The following is a 23,926-nucleotide window of genomic DNA, read 5'->3' as shown; positions in this document are numbered from 1 at the left end:
TGTTAGCAGCCGCGGTGGGAGGGGCAATCACTGCTTCTGGAGCTGCTGTGGCTTGTGCAAGGCGGGCGGTTGGGTTTTAAGATAACGGCACCATCAGCAGAGAGACGGTGGTGGTCACTCTGTCTGCAGAAACAGGGGATCCCTTCTATGAGAAAGGTAGAGGTCACGGCCGACGCCCACCAGAGAAGCAACCAGGGCAGCGTCGTAGCAATATTAACTTTTACTCAATCTATGTTTTAAGGTATCGTGTTCAGTATTCAGAAGGAGGCGGGAAGCCACTTAGTTGGCCACATTGTGAGGCATGATAGTCTGATGAAAACAATCATAGAAGGAAGAGTGGAAGGGAAGAAGGGCAAGGGACGGCCACGAATGAGTCACAGAGCACAGGTTCTAAAGGATGTAAGAGAGAAGCAATACGTCGCTATGAAAAGGCTAGCGGATAGGAGAGAGGAGTGGAGCTGCGTCAAACCAATCTTAGGATTGATGACTAATGATGATGATGATGACGTTTTCAATATAGCTTGTTTGGAATTAGTTGCGTTTTAGTGAGAACGATGTACGACATAACGCTGAAAACTGCTCTTGTAGAAATGTGCATGCGTTACATGATCATCTAAATAAGGATGCTTTACGTTGATTATTTCGATATATTTTTGGAGGATTTGTTCATGAACGCATCATATGCCATTATAATCTTACTAATACAAACGCGAACATTTATAATTTGCACGTATTCACTTCTTAGTTCATGCATGCATGTTCACATAGAAAAAATAATTAATTATGCGTAGCACTTTGGCCATTGTATGAGGCAAGTAATTTTACATTCTTCTTGGTCCATAAATATTTGTTCGAGCGAAATGGCATGAGCCTTTTGAACGGGTAAATAAAATTTTCAATCATTATTTTTCAGAGGAACAATTTCATATTCTGAAGTGAATGGTGATTTCAGGGATATGTTATTTGACATTTAGGTTCCTATTTTGAGTCTCCTTTGTGTTATATTGATCGTGGCGTAGCTAATGTAGCGACCCTTATCCTTTCATTTAATGTTCGAGAGGCTCCTTTTTTATCAGGTTGGGCATGGAAATTGGGCGGCCAATATTTTGCGGTCTTCGAACTTTAGCCACTTCTTTTAGTGAATTATCATCATAAGGATTCATCAACCCGGGAAAGAAAAAGAACGTGCACGGCATGGCGAGCTCTGATCGGTATGGGGAAATGCTTTTCGGAGTCACGCGACGTCTTCTTCCTTATCTTTAGCGCGGGCATTAAATACCCTTTATCGATCGAGGAAACGTCATCGTGGAAGTAGTAGTGTGGGGGCGGGAGATGTTTCTTAGATATGGAGTCGTGGACTGGAGGAGGAACCGTTGCGCGGATTAAGACTTTGGCAGCAGCGTGGGGGCCTTAGCCATTCATCGGCGGCCAATGCATTCCGCCCATAGCGCCGTGTTTATTTTCGTCGTCCCACCGCACCCACGCCGCATCACGAATCTCCTTTCCGTTCGATGGATGGGCGAGGACGGACGTGATCCGACGGCCCCTCCCTCATTTTTCACTGCCAATATCGAGGCGATAAGCGAGGGCCAAGGTGAAATTTACCTCCGCATTTCTTATCAGTGCTCAAATCGAAACGTTTCCGTCTAATATTCGCCCCTAATGATGATGAATGTTTCAATTCTCCAGTGCTAGTATATTATGTAATCTCCGAATATACGGTTGGATAATGGAAGATATTTGCCTGTTTCTATAAAATAATAATAATAATAAATTTATTCCAACCATAATTTTAGGCAATTGCAAAGTATTACAGGTATTTGATCGGAATATAGGTGCCCCATTGGGAAAAAAACCCGCTTTGGGGTCACCGAGTCCGAGCCACCTTCTCAAAAATAGAGTTCAGCTGCACAGAAGAATTCCAGTTGCTGTTTTCATCGATATAAATACCCAGATATTATATATGGCTTACTGTTTCAATTGAAAAACACTGACCACAAGACAAATAATTAACAATTATACAGTTAGTACATCTATAATATATCGAACTGTCAGATTCATTAGTCGCATAGAAGAATGATGGTGCTGTCTCAACAGCATAACACAGAATTGCTTCACTGAAGCCGGAGAGATTCCAATGACAAAAATTGAAAAAATTCCAGTCGTAGTTACCAGTAAATGTCTATATTGAACGAGATTTTGAGTTGAGTGAATTTGCTTGTTTTATCTTCCTCAAGAATGGATTAAGGTCAAGTCCTTCTCGATTATTGTTTGTTAATAAATTAGAACTTTTTCTTAGCTGGATATTATTTTCTGAATTTCTTAGCGATTGATTATTACTTTGCTCCATTGGGTATTTTGAAAGTAATTCCAGTAATAAGTGAATGAGCTGGACTAGTTTCATGCAGACCTTTTTGCAATTTTCTTTAGTTTATGAAGTCATGCTGTTTTTTTGTCGTAAATCTCTTTAAAATTAGTTTTGGCGAGTCTGTGTGCCGTGCAAGTTTTTGCTCCTTTTGGTCTGCAAGGCACCATGCGTATTATTGCGAAAAACAGTTCTCGTGATGGAGTTAGCATTTTTATCTTGCGTATGCTTAAACCTGAAAGCTCAATGGTTTTCATGTGGATATCATTGAGTTGTCAAGTGTTCGGAGAAATGCATCGTCTTTTCAGTTTAAAAAGTATTTTTCGTTTTGCTTTCTTCCCCATTTTCCCTTCATGCTCAACATTTCGACGTATTTTATCTGGTCACGTAAATCACCCATGAATCTCAAATCTGTAAGCTAGATTTTAAGCCAACCTAAGGGTGGATGGCGATATCTGGTGGAACTGTGTAACATGAAACATAATCACAAATACACTAATATTATATGTTCCACAAAGTTTTCAGTGGTCTGACCCAGGTGTCGGTATGTCATTATGTAAGGTCGTCGAGAAGCTGTGGCGTAGCGAGGGGGGAAGTCCGGGGGGTCCGGACCCCTCCCCCCCCAAAACATTGAAGCACACTTACTTTGCATCACAAAAGAAAACCAAATATTGAAAAATCGTGATTTAACAAAAGACTTCTTTGAATAATGAAGTTTTTCGATTACGAAAAGTAGGAAAATTATTTTAAAACCCTCTACTTAGTACCCTGTTTGTAAAAAAAATCCTTTTGGTGTTGGATCCCCCCCCCCCGAACAAAATTCCTAGCTACCCCACTGTCGAGAATGACATGGTTTGGAAGGTCTTTGAGAATGACATGGTGTACATTGTCGAAACCTGAGTTAGTCTAATAAAAAAAATTTGGAACATACAATATTAGTATATCTGTGGTCATGTTCATGGTACATTTTAAGTGCCACTTTGATGTAGGCATGAAAGAGTACAACTTGGTGCACAGATGGTCTCCCCTAGAGATGCCTAATTTCCTCCGCCTCGATCCTCGCTTTCCCTTCGCCCCTCCCGTATATTCATCCCGAAAGTCTAAACCTCCTCCCACACCCGCCCATCACATATATATCCCAACCGAATGGATCGCCCGTCGCGCGGTCCCGACTGGATTTACCGTTAAAAATAAGGAGGAGGCGGAGAAGAAGTCTCCTTCTATTCGGTGGCGGGCATTTCTCGCGCGGAGAATAAGAGATAAGGGCTTGGCGCCCCCCAGCCCACCCACACCACCCTTCGGACACGCCCTTCCTCATTCTCATCCCATCCCTCGCGTATTTTTTTCGCCACTTGTCTTTTTTCTGTCTTCTGTTTTTTTCGTATGCCCTTACCTTCTCTTCCCTTCCATTCGCTACCGCCGCCGCCGCTGCTCCAGATGCCCGTATTGCGGCCCATTCTTCTTCCTCCCCTCATCCATCAAGGCGTTCATCGGATTTTAAACGGGTGGTTTTGCTGTCCGGGCGATCATACGTGTGGTCACGCCGCCGACTCGGGTGGTTCAAAAGAAGCGCTGTTCAAGGGGTTTTATGTGGGGGTGGCGTCTCCCCGTTGCATCGCTGGAGAGAACCGTTTTTGCCGTCACGAGGTGGGATGAAGGAAGGATATTGGATTGCGGGGGTTGGTGGCGTTGTGTTTTTTTCTTATATTTTTTTCGAAGATGGACCGAGAGGGTTTCGAAGAGGAGTTGACGCTAGATGGGAGCAGAAGATGTGATGGTGTGTTGTAAGGGCTTTTCGGGTTGAGCTTCGTCCATATATCCCTCCTCTCTCCTCCCCACTTTCCTCTCCTCTGTGTCAGCTGGGCGTGGATCAATGCGAGAAGTGCCCCTTCCGTCTTCCGCCACCAGAATCCCCCGACCTCCTCTGTCCCCCGCTGGGTTACCTATCACCCTGTTCAAACTAACACCCTTTCGATTACCAACTGAGCCCAATCTCACGTCTTTGCCCCCATCTCTCTCCCTCTCTATTTCTCCGGTACCCTTCTTCCTTGGAACGAAATAAGCGACGAGGCTGGCACATTTTAAGTGTAATTATCTCTCCCTCTCTACCGGTCGTATTTTCTCTTTTATTTTTTATTATTTATTAATCTCAATTACCTCCAGCAAACAGCAGAATCTGGCCTTTACATCGGGAGTTTAAACAATCAACATCAGACGATCACACACTCCCATGTCCTGGAAGGGGAAACATTTCCAGGCGGGACTCGAACCCGCGATCTTTGGTATGGTAGGGGGGACTTATCCCCGCCGCCGCCGAGGCCGACGACATAATCACATAATGCCTCTCAAAATGTACTCAATCATCTTCAAATTATCAGCAAATATTGAGTTGACCCTTGGTAAACTTTATCTTTATCTCAAATAAGAGATTCTACCCCGGAGAAAGTACTCAGGTACAATTTTCGTTATTAAATAGTCAAATATTGTGAAGGATCTTCTCACATTGCCCTGAAAATCTAAAGACGATATCGCAGTTTTAAAAGAGTGATTCGCTTAGAAGAAACTGCGATCGAACGGAAGTTATGCGTCGTCTTAAGAAACTAAACCTACAAAATACTAATAATGTATGTTTCAACTTCGGTGCGCGTACTCCCATAAAAGCTCCACCAATAGGGTGGTTTCCTATTATTTTTTTATTGCCTAAATCGAAAGATTATTACTCCTGGAGTACGTATTTCACGCTTTTAGATTTTTAAATGACGATATCTATTTTTCGCGATTAAATGAAAAGTGAAAAATTTCAAGCGCGCGGAAACGCGACGCGTAAGTAGGAATGATGGGAAAAAGTCCGTGCGACGCATTCCTGGTTCCCCCTCCCGCCTTGTGAGGTGACCTTGATCGAGGCTCTGAGCGCTGATAGGACGGAGGATGCTAGCGGGTAGCTGAGTATCTTGCTGGCTGGTAGCGCTTGGCATAAAAAAGGTTTATTTATACCTTATCAAACGAAGAAAACTTTCCGACCTTAGCCAGTTTTAATAGGTGATTATTAAGACATGTTTCCCTGAGCTCTGTGCCTCATGCATGCATTGGTAACCTCAGACGATGTATAACTCCTATACTCTCGTGTAGAAACTAGGTCCCTGTGACGTCACGTGGAGTGGAATCGTATGGGCGCCAATCTGGCCTTTTTCGAATGAGGATAAAATTTGACCCTTGCCATTCGTCTAAACCGGTATTTCAAAAACCAAATAATTTGTGTATTATGAATACACTATTGGTGGGTAACGAATCGCAATCAATGCCTTTCGTTTTCTTTGATGAAGGAAACTACCCTATTTTTGGCGGTGGTGTTAAGCCCTTGCCTGCTGTCCTTACAGTTTCGAGTTCGAACCTTGTCTTATTGTTAGTGAATTTTTCACCGTCCAAAGCTCGGATATTCAAAATATTCTTACTGATATATTTTAAGACGGGGTAATTGGCGATAATTTTGTTCGTCAAATGCATTTTAATAACGGCATACAAGTTTTACTAACCTAAGTGACTAACTAAGTGACACCAATGTCTGAATTCGGGAAAAATAAGTTGTAATGGTTACGTGCCAATCATGCCACGCTGGCTCAAGCTATCTCTTGAGCTCTTCAATTTACTCATTTCCATAAATCGTATTCCTTATTCGTTTTGTATAAAACTTCAATGCATGAATATTCTTCAATGTGGTATAATGTTGGAATTAATATCTTGTTTGGATGAACTTTTATTGTAATTTAAATGTAATTTTATTGTAATACGTAAAGCAATCCTTCTTTAATACTTTTATTATGAACTTATTTCCCAGCTTCTTTATCTAAAATCAGGATATTCTACAATTTAGCTCTACACATTAAATCCATCTTGCTCCTTTACTTGGGGGATTCCAATGTAGAAATATAAATTTCGTGATCAGGATGCATATCAGAAGATAAGTGTCAAGGTTATAAAAAAAATAGGATGGTGCCTTTATAAACCTGAAGAATGCGATTTATGAATCATACTATTGCCTTACTTTATTGAAATATTTTTATATTTATTCATTTAATCTTTGTGAATGGATATTGTTTTCTCGCCATGCATGTGAATGAGATATGTGCACCTTTGGGTAGCTGTCACGAGCGAGGTGCATAAATTATTTCATCCATGCGGGCCCGTTAAGTTTCAGAAGCCTTATGCTCGTACAGTGGCTGAAAAAAGTATACATGCAGCATATTTCTGACTCCACAATTATTATCGAATTAATTTTACTCCTCAACATATTCATTTCGTTACGTTGCCCATTCGCCCTTAGCGGGTAGTACGACAGTGACTTACCCATGAAAGTGTCATTTCACGTCGTGTGTGAAGAGCCGAGACCCGCTCTTCATCCTTCTCCCTTATACAACGGTTGTGTTATAATCGTAATGCTCTCCTCCCGCCCCTTCTCCATCATATCCTTTGTGAGTGCATCTGTGGCCCAAAAGATGAGGGTGGGTATAGTGTCCATGCCTCCAGCGTTCTCTTAACACCCGGTCATAGGGCACCCAAGGCCACGGCCTGTCTCCATGTTAAGGCGATACTGACCCTACAATTGGCCAAATTACGGTTGGTTAGGTTCCACTTGATTCGGTGAGGCCTCGCTACCCGCTAGATTCCAATTAAATTTTTCCTAATGAGTTGGTCTTATATAAATCGTCTGAAGTTAGTGCGGTGTAGGTTTTTCTTCTTTTGTCTCACTTAGCCTTTGCTGACTCTTATTTCGGTGACAATTCATTCAGGTAAGTGAGCACGTTCTCCTTAACGCTGATCGTAGAGATGGGAGTGAGTTTTTAGATACTTACCGGCAATGATCGGAATCACTTTGGAAATGCGAACTTCTAAGACTAACGGCGCTGAATCTAATGCCAGCGCCGGATTCCCGCTTTTCTGTGCATTTGAACATTTAAGCGAATGGCGATATATGTGCATAAACACACTGAAATGAATTGCATTTTTTGTGAAACTAATAGTTTCAGTTCTGATATCGTCATTTTTCTTTCATTAATTACAATTTTATTTATTTAGATTGTAGATATTTTTCTTGTATTTAAGTCCTTTTTTTATCTAATTATGATTTATTGAATAGTAATCGTCAAGTTTTTATTCTTCTCTTGGCCAATGAATCGCGTGCATGTGATTTATTATTCAATTTTCGTGAGATGGACTGAGGTGTCATTTGTAATAATTACGATATCATAATTCAAAGTAATTTTGAATCGTTCCCTAGCGCTCTGCATTTGGTAAGAAATTATGGACTCGAAAGATGAAGTGTAATTGAATTTTTAAGAACGAAGGGCCCGCTTTACCGTTATTTTTTTCCATTCTAATAACGAGTGCGGCCGCTTTCATCTGTCTTGACTTATGGACCTTGCACCCCCCACCTCCACTCCCCCGCGTGGCCTTTGGGGGTTGAGGGGGCAGCTACTCGAGCCAGCGTCTTCTTGCCCCCTCCTGTCTTAAGATTGGACACCTCGGAGGGCTCGTGGCCAATCTCTCCCATCGCTTCGCCCCTTACCTTCAGCCTTCCCTTCTATCCGAAGGAAGCCGCTTTTGTCCAGGCGTCACACCTTCAGGTCCTCCGACCAATTTTTACGTGCTCTCACGACGAAATCTATTTGGAAAGACTTTTTGTACCAGCGATTTGACGTGATTGATTCTAAAGTGTGTTAGAGGTCATGTTTTCCTACTCCTCCACGCTATTGACGTTAAATTTTCTCCAAACAGCCCCGCGGTATTACCCTATTGTGAGGTTTGGAAAGCGACTTTTAGCTTCTGCACATGCGGCCATTTGCGGCGAAAAACTGACCACGTGATCCCCACCCCTCCTCTAACATCTTCGTGTGAGAGACGTTTTTGCTAATTGGTAGATCCTGTCGATACCGCTGTTTGAAATGTAGCGGTAGAAGTGAGTTAGTTTGCATTTTGTTCCTTTCCTTTTAAAATATTATTCCCTATTAATTTAACGCTTACGAATAAGAAGGGGTTCCAGGGTTTTTAAAATATCTATTTTGATGAACTTCTTCCAGTTTCTATAATAAAATCGGAATTTTTTAAAGGTTCGGGGTTTGAATATTTTCCTCAACTTTTGGTTTGTACGAGCCACCGTGATCCCTTTATTTATACATATTATTCTTTTTATAATACACTCTTATGTATTTTTTTAAGGGTATCCCTAATTTTTTTAATTATTCAACTTAACCTCCTCTTCAACTTCATTAAGTAGTGGTCTGAACCCGTTGAAGCCTCCTTATGGCCCAGTTATTACCAGTAATTTGAAAGTTTCGTTGGTAAAGTGGTTGATAATCTGGTGGTTGGACTCACAGTTCAAAGTAAATAATTAATTCAATAATAGTTCCTTGCCCGTGAGGAAAGCCATCAGAGTAAAAATGTGTGTTTGGGCACCCTGCATTCTTCTTCAGGGAAATAGTTTCCACCGGTGGGTCGAAGAGGATACTTAAAAGATCTTGCGATGCACGTTGCCAATAAATATCGTAGGTTGTTTAGTAAGGGAAGTATGCGTGTTAATCATTATATGCTTTATATAATTAACGAAATACGCTGTCGTTTTGATTTCCCTGTGGTGTCCATTATATCAATAGGTATGTTAGTAATCAGAAACGTAATATTTATTGCTTTTAATGATTTTTTCTGAATATAGATTGGCGGAAAGATATTTTATTGTTAATTTAGCTGATGGTGTCCACCTCTTTTTTGTGCTACTTTTTCTTGGGTTCTCCCATAAAACTTTACTTATATTTCCATCAGGTGTTGCACCCGTTTTATTCGCTTAACTGAAGATTTGTTGATGAAATATCGGATCTGTCGTTCAGTGAGGTTGAATCCAATAATAAATCATCTGTACGCAACCTAATGACAAAACGAAAACAATAAATTGTCAACAATTGCCTCTCAAGAGATTATAAAAAGGGAGAAAAAAAGACTTGAATACGAAGCGATTTACAAGTTGCATAGTGATATACGATTAAAGAGTTAAAGAAATCTAAATAACCACATTTGTGCTAAAACCTCGATCGCATTATATTCCATCTTTTGCAAAAGTATCGAGGTCTTTTTGATGCGCAATGAGTCGGAGTAATGTCATCGTTATGTAAGTGGAGTCGGCAAATTCCTCGCAGTTACGTTGGATCCTCTTTTTTTCCTTCCTGTGTAGCTTTGCCCTCGCCGTTGGTCGTGCCGTAATCCAGTCGCCCCAATATGCACCCAACTTTAGAGAAAGCATAGAAATGCACGTGCAGTACATCCGTTCATGTACAGCGAGAGAGAGAGAGAGACAGCCGAGAGAATGGCTCATTGAAGTTGCAGAGTGTTGTGTGTGACAGTAACAGTGTAGTAGGCTACGATTCCGCACTCTTTTCCACCACCATAGCCTTGGACGAGAGAATTGCAATTTGCGACACGGTGAGCGGGCGACACGACGGATCGAAGCGACCAATTACGGATAGAAAATGGTCGTCGGGTGGCTGGCTCGTGCAGCTCCGGGGGAAGCTTCATTTGGCCGACATTCGCTTTCTCCCGTGTTCACCCCTGCATTCTCTCACATGAGCATGATTTGGTTATTTTTAAACTCCCAAGTCTCATGGCCATTCATTGTGGACCCCGTGTCGCCCTTAGACTATCAAAACAAAAGGGAGTTTTTTTTCCCCGAGGGTATTTGTAGCCATCGTATCCCACGTGTTTGAGAAGCACATCCTGGTGAATTCAATACAAGAGCCATTATTTCAAACTCCTCTATTATTTCCAATTGCAGCGTCATGTAATCTTAATTGGTGTAAAGCAGTGCAAATCGGTTGTATTTATGGATGGAGTTACTTTACTGAGTACTGTGATTCTGAACCGTTTTATTTCACTAGATTAATAACAGAATGGTAGACTGCTATTTAAGGCATGGCACACTACGTAGAATTAGTATAAGTAGGTTGACCTTAGTGGAACTGTTTATGTCAACGAGAAGAGCACGTTACATGAGTTTGAATCCATATAATTGTAATCACCGACTTAGGTTTCAACGAATAATTGTCATTATCATGATAATACCCGGTCAAGAGAACTAAATAATGAGTAGATAATATTACTCCCCACTTGCAATCTTCATCAGATAAATTCTTTCCTTGTCATCTCTGATGACACTCTTCTAACTTTTAATCTTGTTTGACAAACATTTCGATGTCATGGACACTGTGAGAAATCTCCCCAGACGCTTAGTTGTACCTCTGAGATCTATATTATCTTCGGGCTCCCCTTTCAGCTCATCGAATCGGTTGCCATCCTCGAAATGCCTTTATCCGAGGATCATCCCATTTTCTGGAAGGGAATTTCTCCTGTATTTTGTTTTGTTTTCAAAGAGAGTGCTCAAAGAGAGAGCTTTTGAGCATTGGTGTGCGTTGGCTTTATTTCGGAGAGAGGGAGATCTGAGGAACCCAATTCTATAAAATGCAAAGTTCCTTCCAGTAACGTGCGCGATGACTAGGTTCAAATATGATTCAAATAAGGATGACAACAAATCCCGAGGAATTACTTTTGAATCCTTGCATCTTATGCCTATTCAATGTCTTTATGCTAATATTTTGCTTCCTCACTTGTGAGTGCAACGGAATCTTCTCAGGCCATTTATTTTATTATGCAGATTTCTGCTCTTTGGCCCAGTTCCTCGGAAAGATCTGTGGAATTAGCATGGAGATGAATACTTCGCGATCGCAGGTTTTTTTTATGAAAGTACGTGTATCGTTTTGTCATTCGTATATCCGGGAATAAAATGAAAATTACTATCGGTTTACAAAATGTATCCAACAGTTGCTGGCGAACGAGCCATACATGAGGTGTTGGTTCATCGGCCTTGCCGAAGGCTATATAGCGACGCGTAATTTCCATGCAAATGGGGCAATGGGTCGTATGTTACGTGAGGGCACGTCTATTCATTTGTGTATGCCCCGACGGGCGATAATAGCATCATCGAGAGAAGTGCTTACTCGTGTAATGCACGGCGTTGATCCCGACGGCTCGTGGCACAGTTTCGGACGCGATCCTCCCTGCTCCGTGCGAGTGTGTTGGCGCGGAAGCCGCGATTATGTGTCGACTGCATGCAGCATTTCTGGGATTTCGCCCTCGCCGGTGTCAAGGACGGGTCAGCCGATGAGGAGTGCTTTCCCGTACCAGCCACAAGGGGCGCATATCCCCTCTATCAATCACCCAACCTCCCTGCGCTGCGGGCGGCGAATAAAACGTATTAATGGGAAAACGTAAGCATTTTCTTCTTATTGTTTCGACTTACTATCATAGTTTTTATGATAGAAGTTGCGTCATCATGGATGCGGTAAATTAACTATAAGAGCTAAAATGGGCAGATAATTTTGACGATAAAAAGAAGTTGCAGTATCACGCATTTTGTAAGTATAAAATTATAAGGGTTTAAAGGCATAAGTGGTCATCTTGGGAATTTTAATATTCCTTAAAATCGTATGAAATGAATTTTTCCTAAATATAATATGTAATATTTGTGTTAGCACCAATGTATAGCAGGCTCTCGTAAGAATTAATATTTTATGTAATATAATCGGCTTCGTTTTTTTAAAGACTTAAAAGCCCAGCTGAAATCTGTGGTTTGACAAGTTTTGCGCGGAACTTGAGCCGAGAGCGGTATTCGTTGGCGGAATCATTTTTACTCCTCCTAGCATGTGAATATAAAAGGGTCATTTGAGATCATTCTCTGTTGGGCAGGGAGGGCAGTTAACGCCGCTTCGTACGTTTTCCGCTCTTCTCCGCGACCATCCTCGGATCCGATTCACTGTAGTATGCAGTGGGACCGCGGGCATAAAATTCTCCTTTGGCGTGAAACGAGCTGCTCTTTTGGAAAGAAAGCTTGACCTCAAAGCACTCAGCCGTGTCACGTATGCCATACCCTCCCTCATGAGCTGGCGCTCATTCTCTTTCCATCTTGCACTCTCCATCTCCCCTCTCTGCCTGAATACTACCGTGGAACACATCGCGCGCTCTATGGTAAAATTTTCACGAGCAATAGCCGTGTCGGAGCGGCCAATTAAAAGGTTTCAGAGTCAAAATTAAGTGTTGGAAAAAAACAATAGAAGCCATTTCGTGAGCGACCTTCCATCCTCATCCGTGACCTCAGTCCGTCAGCCAACCAGCCACCCCGCACGGGTCTTCCCTTAAGTTTTTTTTTCTTTTAATCCTAGTCGCTTTTCGTTTTTTTTTGTGGGTCAATTTGAAGCTCGTAGGCGTTTATTGTTCTCCGTCTCCGCGTGATTGAAGGTTCCTCAGCCCGCGGCGTCGGTGGGAATTTCTGCGCGAGCCTCGCTCTATGTATAACGGATGAGAGAAGGGAGCGATGCATGTCCGCTCCAGTTTTTCAGCCCGCGCGCTCACTCTCGGCTGAACACTGACTTCTTCTTTTTTTTTATTTTATATTCGCCCGATTGTGGAAAAAGTGGCGTCGTGAGCGAAGGTACGGAGCGGATTCGTCGTCAGGGGGAACGTGTTACGTCGGAGGAGGATAAAAAAAATTAAAGGAAGGAAAATAGTTGAAAGCCCGCGTTTGACTGTGTTAACTGACATTTTTTGTTTTTTTTTGCGACTCTACTCTTCCTTCGATATTTTTTCCAACCCCACCCATACCTATCTTTTTCTTTTTTGTATTAAAAACGGGAAGTATGGAGGAGGAATAGGTTCAGCCACCTCTTTTTCTAGATGTCTCTCGCAACAGCCTCGAGCATTCTGCTAGATTTTACACGGTTATAGATTCTTAACTGCATTCTGATATCGCCCTTTTCTTCCGCCATTTACGTGCTGCTGCCTCCCGACTTCCTCTTCTTCTTTCTCTCTACGAAATAAGTGCGATTCAACACCATTACTTTTCGTCTCCTCCAATCCAACCTTCACCCTCTCACCATTTCTTCTTAGCGATCCTGCGCACGTGACTCCCGTGACGTATTTCGCCACCATCCTTCTCCCCACCACCCCTCGCAATATCCCCGTCTCTCCATCCCTCCTCGATGTGTATACCCCATGTGTTTCCCCCATGTGACAAGTCCAACCAAACCCTGCATGCGATACCTTTGTCTGTATCTCCTCGCATCGCTCCAAATCCTCTCCGTATTTATCGTTTGAATCCTTTTCTGGTATTTATTTAGTGTGCTGCTTCCTTCTGAATCCTTGGTCTAACCCCAGTGGCGTAACAGCCTTGAGAATTTGCGCCGTCGGTTATCATAAATAAATTATTATTTAAGAATATTTCTATTTACCATATTTTTCCCATTACCTAATTTTATGCCGCACGAAATAATGATATGGAAATGCATTATCAAGATGACGGCGTCTGGCGGGAACTGACAGACCGCTAAGGTTTTTTTTAAAACTTAGCAGCGTTTTAACTGTTGTTTTTTATATCTTTCGCCTTTATATTTCGCGTATGCAAGAGTATCATAAGTTTATCTTTGATTCATACAACAATACCTCTGCCATTGATCTTTGTAGTTATATCCCTGTGTATTTGAAATTTTTATGTACTCAAAGGATGAAATTTACCGTGAAAAAATCTCTATACTTCGCCAGGATACCTTGATTTACCAATTGCTTGTCTATTCTGCCTGAGGTTCTTTAATTGGTGGAGCCTTGATTTGAACACCTACACGTTGAAAGGATTACGAGCGAAAAATTAAATGAAGTCATCTCGTAAATTGTGCAGCGGAACTGCAGTTTTTTTGTTCTCCCTTTCTAATCCGTCCACAATGACTGCTCTCCTGCGATGAATGAGTTAACGGAAGGCTGCCTTCCGGCAACCGCCAATCCTTGTTGTGTGCGCGTAATTGACGCGCACAGGGGAGCTGCTCGATTCTCGGTGAAGTGTGGGGGTCGCCAATTGTGAACGTTTTGACTTTTTTTACGTGTGTCGTCATCATTGTCGAGAGTATGGTGGGCGATGACTCAATGGGGGAAATCATTAGTGAAGTATTCAGAGCGTAAGAGTTTGAGCGAAAGTAATCTTTTTTCATCGTTCATTTTACTAGTCGGTGCCCATCGAACCTTTCCTAATTTCACTCATTCTTATTTTTTCAATTATACACATTACGAGCATGGCGATTATAACTCGAAGTGTGTTGTTAATTTCAACCCAGCATAAATTTCCTTGTTATGATGGATGCCGACACTATAAACATGTTTGAGCACTTATAGCAAATAGCTGCACGATTTTTTTGCGATTCTTTCTAAATTTTAATTCATTTCAATAGTCTCCCGGAAAAATATTGACGAGGACCTATGTATAAGCTTGCCGAGTTTAACATTTTAGCTTAATCTTTGATCATAGTTGATCGGATATTTTTATGTCTTCTTTTGTGGACTCTTCGTCTGAGGGTGTTCCTTTTTATTTGTTCGTGTTTTGCTCTTCGAATCTGACGTCTGAGTAACCTCTTTGCTTCAAGCGCATATGACGGGGTGTGGTAAGCGTTATTGGGACAGCACTGTCATAAATTGAGGGAGAGATGAGAGGAAATGGAATGAAAAAGAGAAAGAGGGGTTGGTGATGTGTTTTCAGGGATTCATTCCACACTTGATACTGTTGCGGTCAGTACATGGCGTTGGGAATGAAGGGGTTATATTTCCAGCCCGTTTGATTTTGTCTCTCTGTGTTTATATTTGATGGGATTCCCTCAACCATTGCGTTGAATAATTGGTAATCTGATTCGTTCATTGGCAATAATGTGGAATTCTTAAAATATTCCCCATCTGCGATTTTCATCGCTGTTACTTAATGATGAATTGAGTGTGATGAGACATTCTGAACTAGGTTTTAGTAAAAGTAATAGGGTAGTTTCCTTCATCAAAGAAAACAAAAGGCATTGATGGCGATTCGTTACCCACCATAAGTGTATTCATAATACACAAATTATTTGGTTTTTGAAATACCGTTTTAGACGAATGGCAAGGGTCAAATTTAATCCTCATTTGAAAAAGGCCAGATTGGCGCCCATGCGATTCCACTCCACGTGACGTCACAGGGACCTAGTTTCTACACGAGAGGATAGGAGTTATGCATCGTCAGAGGCTACCAATGCATGCATGAGTCACAGAGCTCAGGGAAACATGTCTTAATAATCACCTATTAAAACTGGCTGAGGTCGGAAAGTTTTCTTCGATTGATAAGGTATTAATAAACCTTTTTTAAGCCATGCGCTACCAGACAGGAAGGTACTCAGCTACCCGTTAGCATCCTGCGTCCTATCAGCGCTCAGAGCCTCGATCAAGGTCACCCACCAGGCGGGAGGGGGAACCAGAAATGCGTCGTACGGACTTTTTCCCTTCATTCCCACTTACGCGTCGCGTTTTCGCGCGCTTGAAATTTTTCACTTTTCATTTGATCGCGAAAAATAGATATCGTCATTTAAAAATCTAAAAGCGTGAAATACGTACTCCAGGAGTAATAATCTTTCGATTTAGGCAATAAAAAAATAATAGGAAACCACCCTATTGTTCCAGTTATTTCAATACGGACGGAATGATTCTTCAGTGTCAGTGCGGGAATTTTGCAGTTTGATGCGCTGTCATTGTCATGTCCTTTTGAAACTCGGTTCGAAACTTGGTCGTTGTGTCCATCCATTACCCACTTCTACATGCTTGCATCCGTCTGCGACTCATGTTGGAGATGGAAGCATGTTGCAGCGTCTGGCCGTGCATGTTCCACCGTGCGGTTGGCCCTCAACCCTTTTTGGCTCTCCAAACCCTTGGGTCGATTATTCCATCCCCTCTTCCCCCTCAGACCCCCTCCTATGGGTGGCCCCACCCCTGCGAAAGAATTCTTCCTCTCGGGGTTCTCCTCTCCCGTTCGTGTGGAAGTGTCGTAGGGGGAGCTCTCGAGAGGCCCTCCTTGTTGAGTCGACTATTGACAGGGCGTGGGTGTTGAATGTGGCGATAGCAGGCATCGAAGCGAGCGACTGAAAAGACTCACGGGCGCATCGCTATCCTCACCGTTGGATTCACACTGTGCAAGCATTTATTTGATCGATTTTTGTATCTTGTGAACATAAATGTGTAGGTAATGGTAATAAGCAGTTACAGAACGCTTTTTATTTTGATTTTTCCATCTCTTCTTCATTCAATGACTTGCATGAATATTGTTTTCCAATTTCAAGGCGTCAATTTTGTAGTATTATTTCATGGTTATTTAGCTGAAAGTATGACTTTTATATTGCTGAAAAAGTTAAACTAATATGCACCCATGCACCTACTGCCCATCTTATTAGTAGTACTTGTTGAAGTACGCTATACCTAATAGATACACGATTATATTGTCAACGTAATTAATGCTGTGTTTTAGTTGTACCTAATAGGGGATCTAAATTTTCGTAATGCGTATATACTACTTGCCCATAACAAAATAATCAGCATTACCAAATGACGAAACAATCTTTTGTCATTCAATTTTTCCTACTGTAAGATTCTATGTCAATAAGGATAGAAAGAACTTGTAAGTGTTGATGCTTGGGAATGAAGTACATTAGACTTGAATCAGAAAGGGCACGATTTCCTTGCGAATCGGATAACGGATAAGATTCTAAATACTCCATATTGAAACGTACAAAATTTATTCACAATATCAGGCTTTCGTTCTGTTCACGAGTAAGTCGAATTTGTCGAAGACCCGGTTGAGGAAAACTTTCCTTCCCGGATGAGTTATATATGAGCTGTGACTAAAATTATCTTTAACCTTAAATATGATGTCCATGTGGTTTTTGTTATTCGAATTCTAATCGGAATCGAATTTCTTCACTTCGAATGGATTAACTTTGGAAAGTTTAGGAGTTTCATTTTTGTTATAATATTTTCAAGGATATTCGATCAGAACTTAAATATATTGATTTCGCCTCACAAATTGTTATTATTTGAAATTTGTGCCTGGAGTCTTGTTTTCCCCGGTCAAATCATTTCCATGTTATTTTACACCCATCTGCGAGAAAAACAGAGGGAGAGAACCATCTAGTATTCCCTAAGTTCACTCAAAATAGTGTTCTCTCATGTCATATTAGCTTTTTCGTTTTTTAAAGAATCCTTTTTTTTGTGTATTTTTTGCTGGGTATACTATTTGTACGGAGCGTCCTCTCTGCAACCTTGATCAATAACTATTCGCGGCAAAGTTTGCGCATAGCGTTATCCCCTGAAGGACATTTTTTTCCTTTTCATACCGAAAAGAAACCCCATTTTCGCGCATGCATGAACGTATACGTGCAATTTGAGGGAGTAAATTATGCATTTTCCAGGGAGGGTTTTGAGCTTGGGAATTATTGACATACCTTGGGCCTCTTGTGTGAATGCCACGCGGAACTCCAACCCTCCCCCGATCCCACCAGCATCTCATTACCATGGCCACTATGGCCTCTCACCCCATGCCACCCTCACGTGGTTACGTGACCAACACCCCTGTCTATTTCCCGAAATATCAACCACGCCACTTTTGCCTCGTGCATTTAAATTTTAAATCTTTAAATTTTTTGTTAATTTTTCTTCTCTTTCCCTTGGTTTACAACCATAGTATTTTAACACAATGCAGATGGGAAACTTCTCTTTCCGACTCTTGTAACACTGTCTCAACGGTGAAAATTTCTATTTAAAAATATTTCTCAGCTATTGATTGAATTCATTTCACGTTTTATCCTATTCTGTCCTCGAATGTTTGACTGCTCCCTTAACCTGTGCGGTAGGTACCCTGCACGATATGCAAAACTATTATCGCTGAATTTATCGTCCTGCAACTGGCTGCATGCCAACGCTGGACTTAAAGTAGAGACTACATGATGGTATGAAGCTTTGCGACTCTTTAGGGGCATTTTGTCAGGTAATTTGGGTTTAATTAGCTTGCGGTGTAATAAAACTTTTATCATTTTAAATAGTTGCATTGCCGACGTAATTTTGACGAGTAGTAGACGGAAACAGGCTCTTGGAAACATCTACGTAACTTTAATGGAACCCCCTCTCTACCTGACGTAATCTTTTAATCGATACCTCGAGTGCTAGTGAAATGTCCTACCGGCATCGCGAATTCTGACGGCTCAACAATGTTAATATCCACAGTATTTGTTAAAGGGTACAGCCGACCTCATCGATCTCATCCTTTTAAAGCATCATTAGGCACAGTCATGTAAGCTTATTCGTGAAATCGGTTGTGATCTCTGTATGCAATGTGGAAATTCAACAAATCGGTTTTTATTATTCACCAAGTAGGTGGTACTTATTCTCTAAATCAGTGTCCAATTATATAAAGCTCTTGAAAATAGTGAGTTAAAACATATTTTGTGTATGACCTCTCGCATGCACACAGTGAGGTAGACGATGGTCGGACTGCTGATCCATCGTATCGATTTCCACCCACCTCTCCCAGCCAGCCTCCCCTCTACCTTATAATCTGCTCAACCCTCTTCACCACACCACGCCCTCCCTCCTTCCCAGTCTATCAGACCACCCTTTTGATATCTCCCAAACCAACCCACCACGTGGGTGACACCGCAGGCGCTCACTTTGTCCGCGAGTGTAAAGTTTTGCAGTGTGAAAGGGAGTGCAGGGAAAATGGAAGGGGCTGAAAAGGAGAATGCATGGAAGGAAACGGGGTTGGAGGAGGGATATTGCGAGGGGTGAGTGTATTTTGGAGAAGTCTCCTTGTTCCTTTGGGGAAGGGGAGGAAGGGAATAGGCTGGCGCCTAGGGGGGATGAGGGAAAAGAACTGAGGAGGGTTGTGGAAGGGGGGGCCGAAGGGTACGCAGACGAGGGAAATTTGGGAGTTCCTGCTGGAGACTTGAGTTTGAATGGAAAATGGGGAGACGGGGAGAGAACGTGAAAGAATGGAGGGACGAAGATAATGCGTTGGGGTAGATTGTGGTTCTCTTCTCCCCTTTTGGCTGTGGGAGGGAATGGGGGTTGGGAGTGTAAAGTAAACCCAGCTCCGCGTGTTGAGCTGAACTCTTATAAGGTTGGCATCGGCCCTCGAGACTGGGCGGTTGAGTTTATACTGTTTATCTTTCCATACTGTGATAGCTGATACGCCTTACGATCTTGTCGTCCATCCTGGAGGAGGGAGTGCCTTTGGTGATTCATCTGCGGAATTCTTTGCGACCGATTGTTTTCGTCAGTGTTGTCATAATTCTTATCATACTTCATATTTGTCTCTATCGTAAATTAATTTTTAATTGCTACTTTTTTCCACAATACAGGCATGTCATACCTTCGAAATAGTCTTGACTCTGTTAATACCATTGAAATAATCCGGATTTCCCCTCTGAAGTTGAGTCATTTTAAAGGGAAAACGCTGGCCTCCGCGCCGTCATGGGAGTTCGTTTGATGAAGGGTGAAAGGAAGATGGCAGTTGAGGTGGAGTCTTCCTCTCTGCAGTGATTTTTTCAATTCTTCTCTAATGAATGCCTCGCCGCTCTGTGATTGCTTTCAGCCAGGCTCTTGCTCCGGCATCTGTCTTTATCACTGCTTCCGCCAGACTCCCCCTGCCTGCCTGTATTTTTTTGTCATTTAGAAAAAGCGGTAGGTGACCTTGTGTATGCTTTTAAAGGATTCTCGTGAGATGATGAAAGGGAGGGATTTCCAGAGGTTGTAGGTGCGTTTTGAGGCAGGTAATGGACCGGGGAGAATCCTCGGGCTTCAATTATCCCCAATGCAATGCCGCCGACTCACCACGGTCAAATTACCTGCGCCTGAGTCCCAGGCCATACTAGAAGGATCCTTTTCTGGATGAAGGAGCCGCGTATCCAAACGGTTCTTTCGTATCTTCCTCGTCCTTCGTGTATGCAGAAAATATTCCCCCGGACACCTTCGTGGGCAGATAATATCCTCAGTAATCGCTTGCACTATTACTTGTTGTTTCGCCAGTGCATATTAATCTGCGTTTTTACTGGTGTTTTAATGCGACTCAATTGCTTCAAATTATACGCAGTAGGTGGGTGGATAGCTGATGCAACGAGAGCAGTCGCGGCGTTAACAAAAAGGTGTATATCTCTGCTATTCGCAGGTGACATGATTATTCATTGAATCGATTTATTGTTATTAATTCTATAGATATTTTTGAGAAATGTTTTCCTTTCGGTGTCGTTTGCAGGCATGCTTTGAGATCATTTCGTGCTTCAAATTCACTGATATCTCTATGGGTCGTGCATTTGGCAAGAAGAATGAATAAACTTATGAATTCCCTGGCATATGTAATTGTAATTATATTATTTCATATTAGCCATATTTCTTCTTTAGTTTTAAGGTTTAACATTCGTACTTGTACAACAAATGAGATATTATTTTCCTATATTAATATAATTCTCTTGTTTTTCAGGAAGAACAATTAAGTTTCCTGAGGTTTTTACATCTGGAATAAGTTGGAGGTAAGAGGAATTCATTAATTTTTTTAATGTAAATTTTTGTATTTCCGTAAGATAATTATTTTTGACACTTGATATGGTGTATCCATTCTCGAGAAGCGATGTCTTCCTTTCGCTTTTCACTCTGGTTTTATTTTCGATTGTGTTTTTGTTGCATGTCAAAACATTTATTTATTATCATGTAAAAACTGGCCAGCTAATATCGTCAACTTAATTCAATACGTGCCCTCTTTTAGTCCTCGAACAAACAGAAACCAATCCGATAACCACATTATTTTATATATGCATTGATAGTTCCTTGAATTGATTTATTTATTTATTTATTTATTTCTCTATACATTAGTTTTTTGTTCAATGCGGGCCCGAATCATTGGAAAAGTGTTTGTCGGGTTGTTCCTTTAAATACTTCGTACTCCTTCCTGTAATCGTAGTCGGTTTAATTTCTGTGAGGAATTGAACTCGTTAAATGAGATAATCGTCCCGTACATGGTGTTTGTTTCAATTGCGTGCGTGTACGTGCCTGGCACGCATATCCCTCGCGTTCTCAGCCTCTTTAAGTGGCTTGGGCGCCTCTATGTAGCGACGACGCGACGCGATGTGACAGTCGGAGGAAGAGGGTCTCGGATGCCGTGATAAATCGCTTCCCTCAGACAGGCACATCTTTAAAGCGTTCCCGTGGCTGAGAAGTGGGTGTCGCTTGCATCCAAATTAACTTCACCGCTTTATTCTAGGGAAAGGAACGAGGAAAAAAAATTCCTGCCGACATTTTTATCCTAAAATTCGACATATTCGCTATGGTGTCATTACAAGAGTCTATTGTTGAGTGGTATTCCGGTAACCGACGAATGCCGAGTTCAAATGTGAGTTGTCGGTGGTTTGGAAAGGACGAAAAAATATACACGCTGCGGATTCCCCCTTACTTCCTCTTCGTCCCAATTCTTCGCGACGTACTTTGAAAAATCGTGTCTCTCTCTCTCCTTGATTTTATTCCTCGACCGTCTGGGAAAGATGAACGAAGTGCCGGTAACGAGTGCTTCTGTCGTCGCTTCCATTAAATGCCTCGAAGATTTGGAAATCGATCTGTTCGTGAAGTGGAAGGAACTACAAGGAAGACAATGCTTCCCTTCAATGATTAAAACCAATGAAGAAGTCGATGCGTCGTTACGAGCCCCTTAAAATTTTTTTTAAGTGATTCAATTTCGGAAGTGTCGCCTACTCTCTAGAAGCACGTTATCCTATTGAGAATTGTGCTTAGCCATTTATTAATTTCAATTACATCTAAATGGCGTATGAAAGATATAAAAGATACTAAAAATTAAATTGAGGTGTACAGAGTCACAGTGCCTCTCTTGTTATCATCAATAATTTCGAATTGTATGTCTGTAAAAATATCGGTATGCTATTCATATTTGGAAATGTAATTTTTAACTGGTTTTTCGATTGTAGAAAGTGTGTAGATATATCACGAGTCAGAGTCAGTGTGTAATTATTTATTTGGTGCAACTGTGCTCCCTCCATTTTTCTCCGACAGCAAATGACCGTGATACTTCTGTAATTGTCTTGTCATATCAAATTTCCCTTATGCCTACGCATATACTTTTTTATCCATCGCAAAGTAGTCAATATATTTATAGATTTAAATTTAAATTTTAAATTATCGCAGAGTCCCGCGTTGCTGGTATCTCGAGTAGAAATTCGTCGAATATCTCATGCATTAATATTACCTTCTAACATAAGGTGATGGCATCTATTAATGCGTCATTTTTTAAAATTCATGAATTCGAAAAGTTACTCGAAAGTATTTGATGAGAATCGCGTTGCCAGAGCAGAACCTCTTTTAAGAAAAACTGCATCTTCTACTGGAGTACACCTGTCACTACGCACTCCCAATTGCACCCCGCAACCGTTGCTTGTGGAAATGGAAATAGCGCGAGTCCGAAAGGTTTTAGCCGCGGTTTCGATAAAAGAGCAAGCTGCTGGTTCTTTTCGGTTCCGTATCGGAGTGCGAGTGACGGAGTGGATTGGCCGGGAAAATGTAGGAATGGAAACGGAACGATTTGGACCGTGTTTGTGTGTGAAAAGGCCCATCCAAGGTGAGGAGGAGAAGAGATGGTGTGGGAAGGGTTGTGAGGATTTATGGACGAGTAAAAGCGGTTGTGACTGTGAGCCGTGGGAGGACGATGTAGAGCGTGAAAAGAAGGAGAGAGAGGAAGAGCGCGGTTCGTAAGCTGCCTGAAAGCTGCGAAATGGCATTCGAGTTGCTTCGACATTTTATCGAGAAAACCGCCGGAGCTCCGCGTCCAAGGGCAGAGTGTGCGGACTTTCGCTGTTGTCGTTATGAAATCGGAAGAGTTTCGTAATTTTATTCACCGCTGATTTCCATCATCAGATAAATATACCCGAGGAATCTCGGAGCGCGAATCTAAGATTTTAGTTGCCTTGGAAGTAAGATTGGAAACTTAAAAATAAGGCCTTTTTTCTTATTTGTCTCGCTCTAACCTTCGCGACTCGACGCGCCGTTGTACCTACCTATACATAATTCGAATTCATCATTATTTGTGAATGAATGATTAAAGTCGGAATGCATTTGATCGCCGCTTAGTTCTTTTGAACATAACCTTTGTATGCTTTCATGTAGTTTCAGAAACAGTTTTTGAATCGTATGGAGGTACTTTCTTCATTTGTAAATCTTATCTTTGACGTTTTATTAGGGACACCTTGCTTATTCTTTATACACTTCGCCGTCGTGTGAATTATCCAATTTTTTTACTCTGTTCCTTCGATTTTCCACATATTTTGGTTTATCATGTATGTACCGAGAACATCTTTAATCACAATTTGCCCATTCCTAATTTGTAAGATTTGTTAGATTGGATCTAACTGCTTTTAAACGCAATATATTTGGTACTTATGTCTCAGTATTTCTTTTCACTTTGGCATAGATTCACTGAACTTTGGTGACTTCAAGGAAATATGATTTCTACATGACACAATTGTGAATAGATTTTGTTCCAGCTTGAAGTCACCGTGTATAAGATATCCGGAAATCTTTTAACACATTTTTTAAGGACTTAGTAAATGTATTTTAAATGTATTTTTGTGATTCTTAAAGTATATATTT

At 41.6% G+C, this 23,926-nt stretch overlaps 1 protein-coding gene across 3 annotated transcripts in view; it reads left to right on the top strand.

The window, feature by feature from the left end:
• LOC124169138 (mediator of DNA damage checkpoint protein 1) overlaps nt 1–23,926 on the top strand; it is a 406,870-nt gene that overhangs the window by 309,645 nt on the left and 73,299 nt on the right. For all 3 annotated transcript variants that reach the window (XM_046547646.1, XM_046547654.1, XM_046547669.1), the window contains one exon: nt 20,760–20,808. The gene's annotated coding sequence lies outside the window, so the exon portion shown is untranslated. The remainder of the gene's footprint in view (nt 1–20,759; nt 20,809–23,926) is intronic.

The sequence above is a fragment of the Ischnura elegans genome, chromosome 1 (assembly GCF_921293095.1).
Source record: "Ischnura elegans chromosome 1, ioIscEleg1.1, whole genome shotgun sequence".
In the NCBI taxonomy this organism is placed as follows: Eukaryota; Metazoa; Arthropoda; class Insecta; order Odonata; family Coenagrionidae; genus Ischnura; species Ischnura elegans.
The sequence above is the reverse complement of the archived record's forward strand: the minus strand, read 5'-3'. Positions and strand labels throughout refer to the sequence as shown.